The following is a 10,164-nucleotide window of genomic DNA, read 5'->3' on the forward strand; positions in this document are numbered from 1 at the left end:
CGCTCACATGGTGTAATTCAAATGCATTACCAGGTACAAACAACACAAAGAAATGGAATTAACTCTGCAGTGCTGCCCCCAAAAATGTAAAAATCCCTTCCCTGTGTGAGTCACATTCCCCTGCTGTACCCCGAAAGGGCAGGGGTGGGAGCTGCCACATCGCAGTGGCACGAGGGGTAACAGATCTGCAAACCCCCAGTGCTGTGCTAAAGGGGGAGATGCTTCACGTGGCTCCTTGGCTGGGGCTCCCCTGGGCTTTGTTTCATGACTGAGATCCTTCCTTGCTCCCAGCTACGAGTGAGTCTGAGCTGACTTTGGAATGCAACACAAATATTTGATTTGGCTGCGATTAATACACGTGTCCAGGAGTTTGCAAAACTCAAATTGGTCCCCCAAAAGGCAAAATTCTCTTTGATTGCATCTATGCATCCCTGTTGATAGCAATAGACTTTGGAGCAGCTGTGAATTATTATTATGCTAAAACAGGAGCTTCAGGGGAGTGAAATTGAAGTAGCTTCTGAAAAATACATTTGATTAAAAAAAAAACCCAAAAAACCCAGGTTTTGCTTAATTCACTTGCAGTCACAGTATTTGGGACTTCGCCAGTATTTTTCTGCTTTCAATTGCTCAAAAAGAAAACATGTTTTAGTGAAAGTTATTCTTTCCCTCAGAGAAATGAGTGAATGAGCCCTGTGCTGTCTCTGCAGGGGCCAGGGTAGGAGCTGATGGGACACTGAGTTTCTCCTGTGAGGAGTTAAACTTTTCCTTGGCTCAGCTGGTTCACACCTGGCCTTTATTCTGTGGGCTTCAAGAAGGATCCCTGGACATCATGCAAGGAGTTTGGAGTTAGGAGTAACTGAGATCTCAACCACTTACCCTTTCTTAGGTTTCTTGCTCTTGAAGTTGCATGTTTTTCTCACCTCCCATCCCAGTGTCATTTTCACATGGCTTTTTAAAGCAGCACACCTGCAAATGGTCATGGAATGGTTTGGGTTGGAAGGGACCTTAAAGTTCTTGTTCCAACCCCCCTGCCATGGGTAGGGACACCTTCCACTAGGCCAGGCTGCTCCAAGCCCTGTCCTTGGACACTTCCAGGGATGGGGCATCATCACCAATTTAAAAGGTAACAAGTAACACCCAGGGTTAAGCATTTAATAGAGCTGGGAGGTGTTTGTACTCAGGTCAGAGATTACATAAATTGCTTCAGAAACAAGAAATTAACTGAACTATCTGTGCAGGTTATTTGGAAAACTGCATTTGTACATCGCTCACTCACTGGTAAATATGTAAATACTCCTGTGTTTGTACCTGTGTCCCCTCAGAGGAAGCATGGGCAGTGTCAGAGCCAGGAGGGAGCTCAGCTCCACTCCCCGCTCTGCCTCTGCCTCCCCTGTGACCTTGGGCAAGTCACTCAGCCTCTCGAATGCCTCAGTTTCCCCATCTGTAAAATAGGGATAATAATACTTACCTACCTCGCAGGGGGGGTTAGTTCATTATTTATAAGCACTTTCAAATTTAAAGGCGCTATATACAGTCAGTAGTTAATATTGGTAGCAGTAGTATGTACGTTTATTTTCTTACAACTAATTCAGGTTAGGATGTAACTGTATGTCTGTTACGATAATTTTCCATGTAGGAAACTCGCATGGTTTCCCCATGAAGGGAATTTAGGGGACTTCTGCAGTAGACAGAGAGCAGGAGCAGCATACCCTGGAAGCCTAAATTCTGACACCTTTACTTTTGTGATTTATGCCTCACCCTTAATGTCACCTTCCTGTATTTGTGTTCTATCCCTTTCCTGACAGTCCATGTAACATGATTTTTAGCAGAAACAGCCACTGTAAATATCAAGAATATTTAAATAAATATATTAATGTATGAACATAAACCCTTACCTTTAAAGAGGTTAAAATTGGTTGGTACAACAGCATTTTAAGCATGGGGGGGCTCCACAGGCAGCTCAGCACTGGTGCACAGCGGGATACCGGGGTAGGGCTATAGGAAAATGTCACATTATCACCTCTGTAATAATCAGTTTTCACCCCATCACTGGCAAGGACAACTCACCTGGGTGTCACAGGAGGGCAAAGGGAGGCTGGGACTGGAGCAGGGTGGCCCTGCTGCCTGTTCTGCCCCAGGAGAGGCGAAGGCAGCTCCCGGACACTCAGCCCAGGCAGCAGAGTGTGGCTGCTGGAGGAGCCTGGACAGCAGGAAACTGCATCCCTGAGAGGGGCTCCTCACCCTGATTTCTCTGTACAATGTTCTTTAGTGCTCTCTCTGGATAAAGGTCTTTGGTTTGAGCAAGAGGAGCTCTGAGATGGGACTGGCAGGGTAAGGGCACTCTGAGCTCCCTGCCAGGAACAGGAGCACTTGCAGGTCCCTGCACTGGGGACCTGGATGTTACTGACAGGGCAAGCAGGGATATCTGGACAGTCAGCAACAGTGTGAGCAAGGATCTGAATTACCTCTGGGTTTTCTAGCAGCTGGAAACCACACAAGCACCCACTGCTCTCACACCATTACGTGTTTGTCTCGCTGCCCCTCCCAGATTCACTTTGATGTTGCTACTTTCCTTTTCAAAAGGCCAAAATCCCAAATAAAAGCATATTTCAGTTAACCGGGAGGAGGTTCAGCGTTGATTTAACTCCTGGCTGAGTTCCTCTTTAACCAGTGAACTCATCCTGCAGTGTCCAATCCTGTCCCACAGACGCGGAAAGCTTTGTGCAGCCTCAGAGGCTGATTCCCAAAGGAACAGGAACCCCCTCCCACCTCTGCTGCAATTCCACACACAGAACAGCAAAAAATCAGCAAAAACATCTGAACCAGCAGGGCTGCCTACAGTTAATGAAAGTTGTCACTTCACTGAGAACTGAGTTGTTTTTGGGGTGGATGCACTGCAGGAACCTCTTCCTCTCAAGAGGGACTTCCAGGCCCTCCGGCACAGCAGCCCCAGCTGAGGGAGGGGACAGGGCTGGTCACACCTTCCCAGGTGGGCTGGAAGCATCAGGCACTCTAATTAATAGCATGGTAAAATTAATTGGAATCAGTGAGCCTGTGGTGGATAATAAATCCACTCACTGGAGAGGCATCTAAAATAAACTGTCCCCCAGCAGAATCTGCAGTTTTCAGTGAATGCATGACTTGAAAGAGCTAGAAAGTCACTCCCTTACTGGATTTTTTGGGAGGAGATAAAGACTACTTTGGGCATTTATAATTTGATTAAATTTCATTTTCACACTTCTTTCCCCATTTTGGGCCCTTTTTACAAAAGAGTAATTTCTATAGTATTCATATGATTACCTCCACCCAGACCCACTACTGCTCTGGAGGCAATTCCTGACCACACACCATTGTTTTAAAAAGAAAACATGTTTCATCTAAAGAAGTATACTTAAAAAGCAAAAAGCATTTGATCCTTATCCTCCAAACCTTTGATAGCATTTTCTGCTTCAGGGAAACACTTCCACCGGCTCTGGTTTTTTTAAGGTGTGCAAAGCAAAACAAAAACCCCAGCCATAACAGCAATAGAGCTCAAACCAGCCCCAGCTTTAGCTCTAGTTCATTCCTTACATGCAGAATCATGGCTTGGGCAGGAAGAGACCTCTGGAGATCCAGTCCAACCCTCCGCCAAGGGGGGAGGCTCCTGACAGACCCTTCTCCATCAACACCCACCCACTACAGACACCAGTGCAGCCTGTCCCCCCTGGCTACCCCATCCCTGCTCAGCATGGCCTACTTTGGGGATGTTTTCTCTTTTCCCCTCCCACTGCAAGAATTTCCACATCAGCAGCACCTCCTGAGGCAGCAGAGATGCTGTACTCAGGGCTCAGATGTGCCCTGTGCAGGAGCTGACAGAACACTGTGATACCTTTAGCCAACAGAGTGAGAGGCCTTTTGACTATAAATAGTTGTTTTTCAGCAAGGGGGCACTTTTGGGTCTATTTTTCTGGGTATTGTACAGTTATTTAAAAACTACTGAGGGTGTTTATAAGGCAGGTCTGGGGGCTACAGGGCTAAGGATTTTGAGAAGCAAAAGACAGTAGTAGATGCTTAAGTACTCTATTTTCTATATGGGAGCCCTGGAGACCCAGGCTGACTCTGCAAACAGTTTTTTTAGCAATCAAGTTTTATTGTCAGATTAAATCTTCATTAATAATAAAAAAAGCAACCACAGGAACAACCTTCACACCCGAGAGTATTTTAAAATGCCCTTTTATTTCATGGAATAAAAAAGATGAGGCTTCACCCCCCACCCCCCACAATTCTTTATTTTAGTTTTGCTCAAAAACTCAAAGGCCTTTTCCAGGCAAAAAAGCTTTTAGATGTTGTAAGAATTTTGTGTATGCAAAGACAGAATCGGGACCTCAGAATCTGCCAGTTGAGTGGTAATAGCCTCCCCTGGAGAAAAGGGGGAGAAAAGGGCAAGAGCAAAAAGCAAAAACAGATGCTTAGTTTTATGTACTTTTCTACTTGCATCACTTCCGTCCGTAGTGCAGACTCCATGTCAGACCCTCATATAACCTGTACAAAATGAAACAATGTACATAACAAATAAAATTATTTATTTTATGTGTATTTTTAGCTTAACTGTAAACTGAAAAAAAAAAATAAAAAGCATTTAATTTTTTTCCCAAAAATGTAAGCCTATTGAAAAATCAAGGTGTTTCTACCTTTTCAGATGTAACATTTCCAGCTGCCTATTGATAATAAACATTTATGAACAGCAACAGATCTGACATTTCAGAGTTTTTAACAAACAAGTGCAGCACAGACTTCTCAAGGGCTGTCAGTGGTCAGAGGAGCACTTAAGGGCTCTGATTCTATAGAGAATTTATTGGTATTTTAATAACAAAAGACATTTCACAGTCCTGCTTACCTCCAGTGAAGCTGGTCACCCAAATTTGAGCAAGAGCTGCACAACACCTGGCTGGGGGAAAAAAAACCCCAAACAACCCCAAAAATATTCATTATATCTTGGCTACAACAGAAAATAGCAACGCACTAGAAGTGTTGGCAAATAAAATTCACCACATGAATGCAATTACTCCTGTACAGGAAAGTCTAAGTAAGCGTAATTTCTTTTTAATTTGCTCCCCAAAGATATCCTCAGACCAGCACAACTGCATTGGCCACACAATTAGCAATATAGCTAATAGTGTAAGGGAGTCATTAAGCAACAACTTATAACTGTATTAACATAATTTGCTCATGGAAAGCTGTCCTCCAGCAAATCTCATTAAACTCCTGGAGATACATTTCAAAAGGCTTCCATCTCTGACCAGAGGCTTTTGGTCAAGCTTCCAGAAAAACAAGAGTTTCCATGAGTTAAACCATGGCAATATCCCTTTCCTTGGAATGCAGAAGATTCCTGCACAAGGGAGGCAATGTGGACACACAAATTGACACTGACCCTGGCAAAAGCTGTACAAAATCCAGGACCTCAGGGATCCCCTGTTGCAGAAACTTAAATATTCACATAAAAACAAAAGGCTGCACTATTTTTCTTTTCAGTAGACAAGGTCTTTTTGCAGCTGGGTGGGCACATTCCCACTCACATCAGAAAGATAAAAGTTCAGAGTTCAGGCACGGTGAATCCCCAGTTGTGCTTCTTATTCCAGAAATAGGGACTGAGTTTCACCAGACAGGGATTCCCACCCCCTCCATGTCCCTGCAAAGCCAGGGAGTGACTCAGCACTGGAGCAGATTGCCCAGAGAGGGTGTGGAGTGTCCCTCACTGGAGATATTCCAGAAGCACCCGGACACAGTGCTGTGCCCTGTGCTCTGGGATGACCCTGCCTAAGCAGGGAGGTGGCACCAGAGCCCTCCCAAGCTGACCCATTCTGTGGAGAAGCTTTGCAGTAGATTTTATTTCCTTTTAGTTGCACTTCCTGAAAAGTTACACAAATCACACATTCACATAATCACTACAAGTGTAAAAATAAGCATTTTTTGCTTTCAGCTATGACAAATATTAACAAAGTACTGGTTTAAACAGAGTTAGAAACCACATGTCTACAATTGATTGGAAAATGAAAATAGAGGGGAATTAGAGAACAGGAAAAATACAGAAGGAAAGAATAGAGAGAGTTGCATGGTCCATTAATTTCAGCATTAGAGGATATTCCACTTTCTCTTAAAAGTTCTTTTTCTCTAACCCAACAAAGTCAAGCACTTATCACAGCTATCAGCACAGACTGACCCTTACCTTGAGTCACAAGCACCCCAAAGCTTGTGGCAAAATGCTCACCTGCTCCAGAGAAGGCAACATTTAGCACCTGGAATAAAAATATTGCCATAAACTGAGCCTAAGAGATAAAAACACCCTGTCAGGCCTCAGGCACCTGTTTTGGGGCTGCAGATCACCCCACTTGCAGGGAGGACTGGGCTGCAGTCAGTGCCTGGAACGCGCTCTGAGCTGTTTCCTATGTGCTGCAGCCCAGCTGACTGTGAAATCTGGTAAGCAGCAGTGACTAGAAGCTTCTAGATACAGGCCTGCCCTGCAAAATTTAATCTCTGATCTTATTTCAAAGCTATAAAGTCCTGGTTCAACGGTTTTATCTTCCTCCCTTATGAAAAAAGCAGTTACTTGGAATTCTGGGTCTGGATTTATACGTCGAGTATCTTCCATATATAATGCAGCCTTTGATGGTGTAATTTTATAAAAGAAAAAGGTATCCCAGCAGCACTGCTGAGAGAAATGGAACCTAAGAGTGAAATAAAAAAAAGCCAACAGAGCCAGAAAAACAACTTTCTGTAGGAATTGGTTTGGTTACGTGACCAAGGGGAAAACAACACAGGAGCATTAGCAGGAGCCAGCCCAGCAGGCCAACGCTGCTGGCAGGCAGCAGCAGCAGCACGGGCTCTCCCTACAGTACTTATAATTATCTTCAATGAGAGATGGATTTGACAGTCCCACAGACATCAGAGAGATGCCATCAGCAGTGATGCAGTGGCTGTCAGTGCAGGACTGGTGCTGACACGGGGCACAGGCTGGGCACGGCCCCAGGGGTGACACAGCACCTCTGCCAAGCACCAGGCTTGGGGCTGACTGTGCACCGAGGGGTGCTGAGGTGACACAGCCACTCTGGAGTCTGGCATCACGCAGCAAACACAGACTGGAGCCTGCTCCTGCTAAGGGCAGCAAGGTTTGCAGGTTTAGAGAGTGAAAGAAATACTTAATCCCACAAGAAGCCACACCCCAGAGCACAAAAACTGGGCTTGATCACTGCTTTGTTCATCCTGCAGCTTCAGAAGAATCACAGAACCATTCAGGTTGGAAAAAACCTCCAAGACTGAGTCCAACCTGTGACTGATCCCCACTTTCCTGCCAGCCCAGAGTGCTGAGTGCCACATCCAGCCTTCCTTGGACACCACCAGGGATGGGGACTCCACCACCTCCCTGGGCAGCCCCTTCCAATGTGTAACAACCTTTTCCATGAGAAATTCTCCCTGATGTCCAGCCTGAGCCTCTCCTGGCACAGCTTGGGCCGTGTCCTCTGTCAGGGAGGAGAGGCTTGGCTCTGGGGCTCACATGGAGGGAGAGCACTCCATGGTGCTGCCAGTTCATGGATCTTCCTGCACAGCCTTCAGGGGTCAATTTAATTTGAGCCTCTGCCTTTCATCTATAAAAACACAGTGAAGGAAAGGAGGTGGCAAGCATGACTAGTGGAAACTTGGCTGCATGACTCTTCTGTTCTCCCTTTTAAAGGCTGAAAAGCCATCCACAAAAAAAAAAAAAATAAACAAAAAACCCCCCACATTCCAGGAACAAATCTTTGCTTTAAAAATTTACTATTAGGAAACATGATTCAAAAAGCTCAACAGAGAACAAAAACAAAATTTAAAAACATTGATCTGCAGAAAAAAAGAATAATTCCAAACAGAAATCAATACTCAGATATTTTTCATCCTTCTAACTAAAGATAAAATATGGTTATGGCTTCAAGTTCTATCCCAATACCCCCAGTCACAGCAATACTGCTGGGCATGAAAAATACAGAGCACTGGTCTGGTACCAAACTGTAACAGCAATAATCAAACTAAAACGTGTGCCAAACAGGTCTGGAAAATCACCAGGCTGCCACTGAGTTCCTCACCAAAAAAAAGACCCCAGACCCACATCTTGGAACATGCATAAACCCCTACAAAAAAAATCCCCCAGACCTCCAACCTCTCAAACCAAGCTCCAGAACTCTGTGTAATCTTGATGTGAATTATCCTACAGTCCCTGAAAAAGCTGATTAGCCACAAACCCAGGAATATTGTGAGCACAGGGACGCTGCAGCCAGAGCTGGCAGTCTCCAGCTGAGGAGAGGGCTGAAGCACAAAGCAGGTCAAGCTGTGGTTTGGGCAGAGCTGTGGCTTTTTTGGCAGCTGTTTCAGTCAAAGGCTGTAGAGCTGTTGTACTGCAACACAGCTCTGGGAAACAGAATTGAAATAAAAGACTCCAGCAATCACTTAAATTTCTGTACCATTCTGAGCTCTTTTGCTGTTAATAAAGAGGTGGCATTTCCTATCCATGGAGAGCATTCATCAGCCAGCTCCAGGACACACTAAGAACTCCTCCCCACAGCCCCTGCCTGCTAGTTGAAAAAGCAGATTTTGAGCCTTAACAGCCCTGGCAAAAAAATACATAAAATGAGTCACAGAGGCACCTCTGTATATCAAATCCATAAATGACTTAACTGACTACATATGACATTATTATATCAATTAAAGTAATTTTTGCATATATTGAAGTGGCCAACAATGGTCAACAGTTGCCATGGTTTATGGTGCAAGCAAAACCATGCCATAAACAGAACTCTCTACCAGAATTACCAGCTTTTCCAATTAAAAAAAAAAAGTTGACTTCCAGAGACTGACTAATACCAGAAGATAAAACACCAACACTGTGCTGTGATAACCATGTGTGTAGAAAAAAAGCAAGGCTGTCTCAGTGACAGTGGAAGAAATGAGGCATAACTCCTAACTAAAGCCTGAAAGGGGAAGATATTCCCTTCAGTACTTGACAGCCACTGCTTGGGATATGACAGATGGCACCTGAGACCGAGGTGGAAACACTCTCACTGACTCCAGCATTGAGACCATACTTCTCAGGTCAGTGCCACTTTAAAGTCAATAAAATAAATCACAGGCTTTACTAGTTGCTTTAAGAGGTTAGGCTAGTGAATGCTTTTTCAGAGAAAAAGAAGAAAACCCCCTCATGGTATTTTCTCCACAGAAAATCTGTGCAAGTCAAGTGCTCCTCCAGAGGCAGGAACACAAAGGGCACCTGTTACTTCATAAACAATTTTGTGTAAATGTTTTGTTTTAAAAACAGCAGAGCAGCTCAAATCAAATTAGCTATTCAGGGATCGTTTTCATCTTGCTTTGACTTTTTACCTGGCTGCTCCATCTTGAAAAGCCATTATTAAATTGCCAAATTAAATGTACAGCAATTAAAAATTGGAGGAGACAAACTTAAAGCTGAGCTTGCAGCCCACCCTCCCATTACAGAGTTACATTATCAACACCAACAGTGCTGCATGAATTTAAGTCAAAAATGTAACAAGCCACTTTACTGTTTTTGCTTCCAGGGTTACTTAAACTGGATACCAAAAGAAATACAGTATTTTCCCCTCCCAGTTCTGCAGTTAATATCTTTTTCACCACCACCTAGCTATACACAAAGGAAAAATGATTTTTAGAAAATCACTGATCAGTAGAATGGGCCAATAGAGTTGATTTAAATTTTGTGTAAAATGCTATTTGAGGACCAAGCATGGTGTGCCTGAATTTAGAGGGGAAAAGGTACAGTTACCAGGAATTATTCCACTTCCCTTTTCATGCTGAAAGCTTTTGCTACTTCCTCACAGAAGGCTGGAACAGCCTTGTCCCACACAACTGCATTTCTTCAGTCCAGGCTGTGGGATAACTATTGTCAGGAACATTACCTGCCAGTGATAAATGACCACTCAATGTTCATGTCTTCAATGCTTTTATTTCGTGCCATCAGTGCAAATTAACCACCACCATATGTGCAACAGCTTTCACAAAACAAATCTCACAAATATACAACAATATACAACAGATCAAAACATTATTCTTACACTTTGCAGAGCCACGAAACCTAAGCACTATGAAGTCAGACAGAAGAAATACACAGCTATTACAAATATGTGA

Source organism: Coloeus monedula, assembly GCF_965178545.1.
Source record: "Coloeus monedula genome assembly, chromosome: 12".
Classification (NCBI taxonomy): domain Eukaryota; kingdom Metazoa; phylum Chordata; class Aves; order Passeriformes; family Corvidae; genus Coloeus; species Coloeus monedula.